A 9,217-nucleotide genomic window follows, 5' to 3' on the forward strand; every position below is an offset into this window, starting at 1 on the left:
CTTCCAATATCACCATTGACATAAGGGATAGACTAGTAATAAAGTTGAGTTGATAGCAAGAAGTTGCTATAAGTGGGTTTGGAGCAGTACCAGATAATATGTTTTCCCTTGCATTGGCAATGAGTTAACCAACTCTAGGGAGTACGAGTAATTCAAGCTATGACTTATGAGTCAAGAAGGTTTTATTGTTAAAAAAAAACGAACTTCAGGAATCAATTTTAGTTATTACGAGGTTATGGAAATGTATTATCAATTGACTGACGTTTTAGCATCTAAGGACTTCAAAACCTCACTTTCAGAGGGAATTTTAGACTCATCCACAACATGGTCTAAGTAATAATATGTGATTGTTTCAAGCCTAAAGAATAATATGAGGATGGCTCAAGCAAGTTTTATAGCTCATGACAGTATAGAGCCTCATGATGAGTTTCTCATGAATGTGAGACTTAATTAGACAGAGTTATTCTCAAACATGTAGACCCTAGGAAAGACATCACAGTTGGTGCTTCTAGAGTAGAAGCAGTTTTCAATTGACTAGATTTGTTCTGGTACGTATCTTCAGATGGCGCATTATATAGTATGCCCAGTTTCTTTACTACACATATGAAGTTTTCCCTGTGACATGGTAGGCTCAAATATATGGTTTTAGTATATAAGACTTTCTTAACTTCATGACCATTTTCACAGTTCTCAGCTCGGGCGTGTAGAAGTGTTGTTGATTTTCAACATTTTAAGTTTCATAGTTATTTATGGAAGGGGTTGTTACACCTCTTTTGATACTAGCTTTAGCCATGTCAAACGATGACCCTCGTTTTGCATCTAGTTTTTTTTAAGAGTCTCCAGTTAGCATTGGTACTCAATTGGATTTTGGTACAATTTTTCACCCATAGACTGATGGTCAAATAGAACGTCTGAACCAGATATTGGAAGATGTGTTGTGCGCTTGTGCACTAGAGTTTTCAGGGAGTTAGGACTCTCATCTGCATTTAATGGAATTCACATATAATAATAGCTATCAGACTGCCACTGGCACATTGCCATTTGAGGCCCTATATGGAAAGAGTTGCAAGTCTCTAGTATGCCGAGGTGAGGTTGGTGAGAGGAAGTTGTTAGGACCTGAATTGGTGCAAACCACGAATGAGGCAATACAGAAGATCAGGGCTCGTATGCAACCAGCTCAGAGCAAACAGAAAAGTTATGTCGATGTAAGACGTAAGGACCTGGAATTTGAGACTGGTGTGAAAGTGCTCTTAAAAGTGGCACCCATGAAAGGTATTCTGAGGTTTAGCAGGAAGGGAAAGTTGAGTCCAAGATTCATTGGACCTTTCGAGGTCCTGGAACAAGTTGGCCCTGTAGCTTATCGTTTGGCATTGCCCCCAGCACCGTCTTCAGTTCATAATGTCTTCCATGTTTCAATGCTAAGGAAGTATGTGACAGACCCATCCCATGTAGTTGACTACGAGCCCTTACAGTTGAATGACAACTTGAGCTACGAGGAGAAGCCTATAGAGATCCTCACCAGAGAGGTAAAAGCATTGTGCCGCCGGGAAATTTCTTTTATGAAAGTCCTGTGGTAGAATCACCAATTCAAGGAGGCTACCTGGGAGCGAAAGGATGAGATAAAGGCCCAGTACCAAGAGTTTTTTTTTTTTTTTTTCAAGAATGAACTTTCGAGGACGAAAGTTCTTTGAGGAGGGAAGAATGTAACACCCCGCACATTTTTTAGTAATAATGTAATTTCAGTAACTTTATTATTTGAAATTTCAGTAATTGTTATTAGTTGGAGGACATTTTTGGAATTTTGGACTTCAAGTGTAAATGTGAGAATTTAATTGTTGGCATAAAATTATTCAAATTGAAAATTAATGGCAGGAATTAATTTTCTTTTGAAACAGAATGAAATTTAATAGTATAAAATGGAAAGGAATTAAATGCAATTATATTTATTTCCTTTTTTGTTTATTATTATTATTATTATTATTATTATTATTATTTATAAAAAGTCAAACCCCACCCCCCTTTTCTTCCTCATGTTCATGAGCCTGTCCGACGCTGCCCAAAGTCACTGCGTCAGTTTCTTCTTCATGACCTCTGTCCACTACTGCTCAAGCGTCGTTCACTTTTGTCGTCACTGGATCTATCGATTTGGGTAAGATTTCTGCTGTTTGGGTTATTTTTGGTTGATTCTTGAATACTCATTTACTTTTGGCATCAATTGGTTGATACCCATTGTGTTTCAACTTTGGATTCAAGTTTGTGAAGGTATTGAGGTGTTGTTCAGTGAAGTTGAAGTTTGTTTTAGTGAGTTTTGGTAAGTTTTATGCTTTGATTACCCTCTTGTGGATTAATTTTAGTTATTAAGAAATTTTGGTAAAGTCATTTGGAAGTGATTTTTTTGACGAAGCTACATATGGATAATTTATTTGAGACATTGGTAGTGAAGTATGTATTTGATTCAAGGTTTAATCATGTAAGCCTAATTTCAAATTATGATTAGGGGGTTGATTCAAGAATTTCATTCAAGATGAGGAAGAGTTTAGTTTGCTAATTATTTGGGCTTAAAATTAGAGGTTTGGAAGCTGAATTCGAATTGGACCACACCTTAGGTAAGGTTATTTGGAAATATTTTGTAATATTTGGGTGTTTGGAATTTGGCCTTAACTATTAATTTTAAAGCTTGGTTTATGTTTAGGCTTGATTAAGGATTCAAGAATTTCACAAAGATTCAATTGCTTTTTGGTTCGACTTAATATCAAGATAAATAATCTTACTATTGGAACTGCCCACAGGCTAGGCATTAGATGTATGCTAGCATGTTAAATGAAGGTCATGGAAGAATGACAGTATGAAAGATTGATAGTATAACATGATTAAGTATGTTCTGTTACGAGATCCGAATTATTTATTTATGCACATAGACACTTAGATGCTAGTATGAGATGGTATGTGCTTCCATGGTTGTATTTGATCTGATGATGTTGAGGTATACATGTATGTTGTAGAACCATGATGTTGAGGTATATGTGTATGTTGTAGAGCTATGATGTTGAGGTTTATATGTATGTCATAGATTTGTACAGTGATGATTATAATGTTGAGACTATGCAAATGTCCTTACTGATTAGTTAGATGCCCATTAGATTTTGTGTTTCCTTCGAGATTCACCAGTTTGTGTTTCCTTCGGGATTCACTAGAGGTAGTGGGCATACTTAACTACAATAGGATAGGGCTGAATCTCCTTCTTTTTTCATGTGTATATGTGTCCCATGAGGACTAGAGCAGTTTATATGTTTCACTAGAGGTGGGTATCTAGAGGACATAGATGCCTAGCCTAACCCAGTAGTGGGATTACTTACAGAGTGTTTTATACTCATTCTTTATCATGTTGTTGTTTCAGGTAAGGTTAGAGTTGCATTGGAGATGGACAAGCAGAATTCGTGATCGAGCCACTGGGATTAGTTTTTACGCTTCTGCATCAAGAAATTTAGAGTTATTTTCATGTTTCTCTTAACTTTTAGTTTTGATGTTTAAAACTTACATTTAAGAATCACTTTTCAGACCTATTTACTATCCTTTATGATTTCTGGGTACCCTACTATTGTTTTAACATTTGAATTTAATGAAAGTCTTTTGAACTTGCCTTATTTAATTAGCATTTATTTTGCCAAAACAGAGTGTTGTTTTGAGTTCCTTGCATGCATGTATTTAGTAACGGCCTAACTTAAGTCCTAGGGGTTCGAGTTGTTACAATGTACTTCAATAATGTCTGGGAACTTGTGGATCAGCTTGATGGGGTGAAACCTATAGAGTGTAAGTGGATCTACGAGAGAAAATGAGGTATAGATGGAAAGGTGCAGACTTTTAAGGCTAGACTCGTGGCAAAGGGTTATACCCAGGTCGAGGGAGTGGACTATGAAGAAACTTTCTCACCTGTTGTCATGTTGAAGCCTATCAGGATACTCTTGTCCATAGCCACATGTTATGATTATGAGATACGACAAATAGACGTCAAGATTTCGTTTTTAATGGTAATCTTGAAAAGACCATCTTCATGAGTCAACCAGAGGGGTTCATTGTTCCAGATCAAGAGCAAAGAGTTTCTAAGCTTAATAGGTCCATTTATGGGCTTAAACAGGCGTCTAGATCGTGGAACATTAGATTTGACAGTGCGATCAAGACGTTGATGTGTCTTGTGTTTACAAGAAGATCATCAATAAATTAGTAGCTTTTCTGGTACTGTATGTGGATGATATCCTACTCATTGGAAATGATGTAGGTTTTCTGACTGACATTAAGAAGTGGTTAGTTGCTCAATTCCAAATGAAAGATTTAGGAGAGGGCAGTCTATTCTAGGGATCCAGATCATTCGGGATCATAAGAACAAGAGGTTGACCTTGTCTTAGACATCGTACATTGATCAAATGTTGATCAGGTAAAGGATACAGAATTCCAAGAGGGGTTTGTTACCCTTCAGGCATGGAATTGTTTAGTTTAAGGATCAATGTCCTAAGACACCTCAAGAGGTTGAGAAGATCGGATGGAATGTATGCAATGTTATGTACTAGATCTGACATTTGCTATGTAGTAGGGATTGTCAGTCGTTATCAGTCCATTCCAGGATTAGATTGGACAACGATCAAGACGATTCTCAAGTATCTTCAGAGAACGAAAGACTATATGCTCATGTATGGAGATAATGGATTTGATCCTTATAGGATACACATACTTTGACTTTCAGATTGATAGAGATTCTCGAAAATCGATATCAGGGTTAGTGTTTACTCTGAATGAAGGGGCTGTAGTTTGGCGAAGCATCAAGCAAGGATGCATCGCGGACTCCACTATGGAAGCCGAATACGTAGCCACTTGTGAAGCTGCTAAAGAGGTTGTTTGGCTTAGGAAGTTCCTTACAGATTTGGAAGTTGTTCCAAATATGTCTTTTCCAATCACTCTTTATTGTGATAACAGCGGGATTGTGGCAAATTCAAAGGAAATTTGGAGTCATCGTAGAGGCAAACATATCGAATGAAAATATCATTTGATTAGGGAGATTGTGCATTGCAGTGATGTGATAGTAATGAAGATCGCCTCAGAGCACAAAGTTGCTGATCTGTTTACAAAGGCTCTCACGGCTAAAGTGTTCGAGGGTCATCTAGAGAGTCTAGGTCTATGGGACATGCTACATCTTATCTAGGGCAACTGGAAGATGATATTGGGGTATAGAGTATGTCTTAATTTATTGTATATTTTACTTGTTTTTCATGTATTGTATATTAGTCTCTCGAGGCATTAGGACAAGTGGGAGATTGTTGAGATTGGTGTCCTAATTCTCCCGGAGTCTTGTAGTTTGTAAACTTTGTACACATTTATGAATAAAATAAGACCTATTTTATTTGCATTTACTTATATTCAATAAACAAAGATCCGTGGTTATTTTATGTAAACTTAAGCATGTATATGAGATATAGAAGTGGATCATGTCTTAAGTAATTACCTGAAAGGTCTGTAATATAAGGATAAATGAGGGATACCTTATCCTGGTGATACTACAAATATGACCCGCTTTGTAGAGGTTTATAAATGTTGTACTACTGATGGTCTAATCCTGACCATGAAGGAAATCAGACATGAGGATTTTCATGAGCAGCAGAAAGGTCGTTCCAAATTTCAATTATATATGAACACTCACAATTACAGTACACAAACAGAAACAACAGACTATGCATAAAATGAAATTACAACATGCTTTCTAAAGATCAAGGGATAAAACAAACATACCTTTGAAGACTCATCTTCGACACTCTTGATCACGAACACTCGATCACAGCAAGATAGCAAACTTGAATGCTCGATCACTACAACCGCTACACTGCCGATCATAGCAAACTCGAACACAGCAATCTCCAAGATCACGAACAACACAAACGACCTCCAAAAACTCGACCGATGTCGAGTTGAGTATGACACCACCACAATAGCTACCTTGGTATTCTCGGTGTGAGAATCCAGAAGTGTGGGCTTTGGGTGAACTTGGATAGAGGACGAGACCGGAGGATGAACAATCGTGTAAACAATTGAGCAAGTGAGAGATGACAAATCTATCGTATAGACGATGTCCAATCGTTTAACAAAAGCTATGCGATCATTTAGCTAAAGCTGCACGATCGTTTGGCTAATCGGCCAGCTGTGTGTCTATCGCAAAGAAACACTTCATGATCGTCTAGTTTCTCCAAGCTGTCGTTAGCAAATCTTATTCACTTGACAGCCGTTGAGAATGGAAATCTCAAAATATCAACTTCTAAATTTAGGAAAACATTTTTTTCTTTTATCTCACGGTTACCATGAAACCACCAATAACCTCTCACTCAATTGGTTATTAGAGAAAAAGAGATAATTATCCAATAATTAATATTATTATAAATATATATGATAACCAACTTTCCATACTATATTTATAACCTATAGTTTTAATATTTCATATCATGAAACATATAAACCATAGCTCTTTTTCTATTCCATGGTACTTAATGTAAATCTCATTTACATTAATCCTCCACTTGATGTATCTTATACACCCTACTGATCATATCATATATAATCAAAATACCTCTTGTCAATTTGAACATTTCAAATCAACACTAAGTATTGATTCTCAACTTGAATCTATTGAGCTACCAAGGGGACCTGTACGTGAATGACCGACTAAACTCTTTAGTCACGGGATCCACCATTCATTAACTGCTAGACACTCCATTAAAGACTGACAGCTGAACTCTCCTAGCTACAGATATATTATGTGTTCATATCAACCAATCAATAGTGCGATAACCCTTCATAGATCACTCGAAAGTACAGCTGGGCCAATAACCGTTATACCCTTGTAGTTACATCTAACTTCTTAAGTACCACTGATCCCTCTAATAAATATAAGTCTTAGTCCTACTATGATTGAGTTCTCTCTTTCAAAGAGAAGATGTGGTCACTATGTTCAAGCCCCGAAATCAGCCCTTAAGGGAGCAATCTATCTACTTACCCCTGCGTCGGGGAAGAAGTGAATTTCATCTTGTGTAACTGAGTTCCCAACTCCCAAATCAAACAAGTCCCCAAAAAGGTAGGCATGTTGAGTTGGCAATCTGACCATTCTCACTTATACTAATCAAAGGATCGCCCTCAAAGGTAAGAGTTCCCAAAATACTCAAGATTGAGGTCACGTCACCTATGGTCGTTTAGGTGAGATGTAAGTCTCCAGTATCAACAGCGTTATATATAGGGACAAATCATCTCATGGTCCGGTCTTATTCAAACTCTTTGTATAGGACACCCCGCTCGCATATCTCCACATGAATGGTCAGAATCTACCATCTGTAGTAGTTCACAATACTTATAAATCTCAACAAAGCGAGTCTTATTCGTAATGTCAATAGGATCAGGAATCCCTCCTTAATCTTTATATTACAAACCTATTTAGGTTATCATTTAAGGCGTGATCCACTTGTATATCTCATATACATGCTTAAGTTTACATACAATAACCATGGAGCTTTGTTTATTGGATATGAGTAAATGGTAGAATGAAATAACTTTTATTTTATTCATAATAATGTGTATATATTACAAACAACGAGACTCCAGGAGAATTAGGACACCAATCCCAACCGATCATTCATGTGAAGACATGCGAGCAGGGGTGTTCTATACAAAGAGTTTGTATAAGACTGGACCACGAGATGATTTCTTTCTTTATATAACACTGTTGATAATTGAGACTTATATCTCACTAAAATGACCATAGGTGACATGACCTTAATCCTGAGTGTTTTGGGAACTCCTGCTTATAAGGGCGGTTCTTTGATTAGTATGAGTGAGAGTGGTCAGATTGCCAACTCAACAAGCCTACCTTTTTGGGGATTTGTCTGATTGGGGAGTTGGGAACTTAATTACACAAGACGAAATTTACTCCTTCCCCGAACTAGGGGTAAGTAGATAGATTACTCTCTTAAGGGCTGAATCTGAGTCTTGAACATAGTGGCCACACCCTTTGTTTGGAAGAGAGGACCCAGTCATAGTAGAACTATGATTTATTGTTCATTAGAGGAATCAGTGGTACTTAAGGTGTTAGATGTAACTATAGGGGCAAAACGATAAATTGGCCCAACTATACTTACGAGCGATCTGTGAAGCGTTATTGCACTGTTGATTGGTTAATATGGACACAAAATTATATTTATAGTGCGAAGAGTGTAGTTGTCGGTCTTTAGTGAGTGCCTGACAGTTAACGGATGGTGGATCCCGTGATTAAAGGGTTTAGTCAGTTATTCACGTATCGTTGGAGCTTCAAGCTACAAGTCCATAAGGTCCCTTTGGTACCTCAATGGATTCAAGTTGAGAATAAGTTCTTGGAGTTAGTTTGAAGTGTCCAAATTAACAAGAAGAAATTCAATTATATATGATATAATTGGTGTGATGTATGAGATAAATCAAGTGGAGAATTAATGTAAATATGATTTACATTAAGTACCATAAAATAGAAAAAGAACTATGGTTTGTATGTTTCATGAGATGAAATATTCAAATTATAAGTTATAAATATAATATGGTAAGTTGGTTATCATATTTATTTATAATATATTAATTAATTTCTTTTTCTTTAATAATCGATTAAGTGGGAGGTTATTGATGGTTTTATGGTTATCGTGAGATAAAAGGAAAATTGTTTTCTAATTTTAAGAAGTTGCCTCATTTGGAAAGAACTCACGTGATAAGCTATCAAGTGAAAGAGTTTCACTAAGCGATAGTTGACAGAGACTAAACGATCGTGTAGCTTTGACTATACGATAGTCATTCAGCTAATCGTAGCTAAACAGTCGAGTGGCTTTGTCTATACGATAGGTTGTCATTTACTACACGATCGAGCACATCCTCTATACAATAGACAGTATATTATCTCCCACTTGCTGGATCGTCTACTCGATCGTAGACCTTCAGTCTCTTCCTCAAGCCAAGATCATACAAAGCCCACAACTCCTAAATTCTCACACCGAGAATATCAAGGTAACCATTGTGGTGGTGTTCTCACTCAGTTCGCGGATAACTCGACTTGATTGGGTTCGAGGAAGCGGTTGGCCGTTCATTGTGTTCATATTGTTTCGGTCGTTGCATTTAAGTGTTGTTGTTCTTGGACGCTTGGAGATTGATCGAGGGATTCATGAAGTATGTT

The sequence above is a fragment of the Benincasa hispida genome, chromosome 9, assembly GCF_027475165.1.
Source record: "Benincasa hispida cultivar pf3 chromosome 9, pf3_genome.v1.1, whole genome shotgun sequence".
NCBI classification, from domain to species: Eukaryota; Viridiplantae; Streptophyta; class Magnoliopsida; order Cucurbitales; family Cucurbitaceae; genus Benincasa; species Benincasa hispida.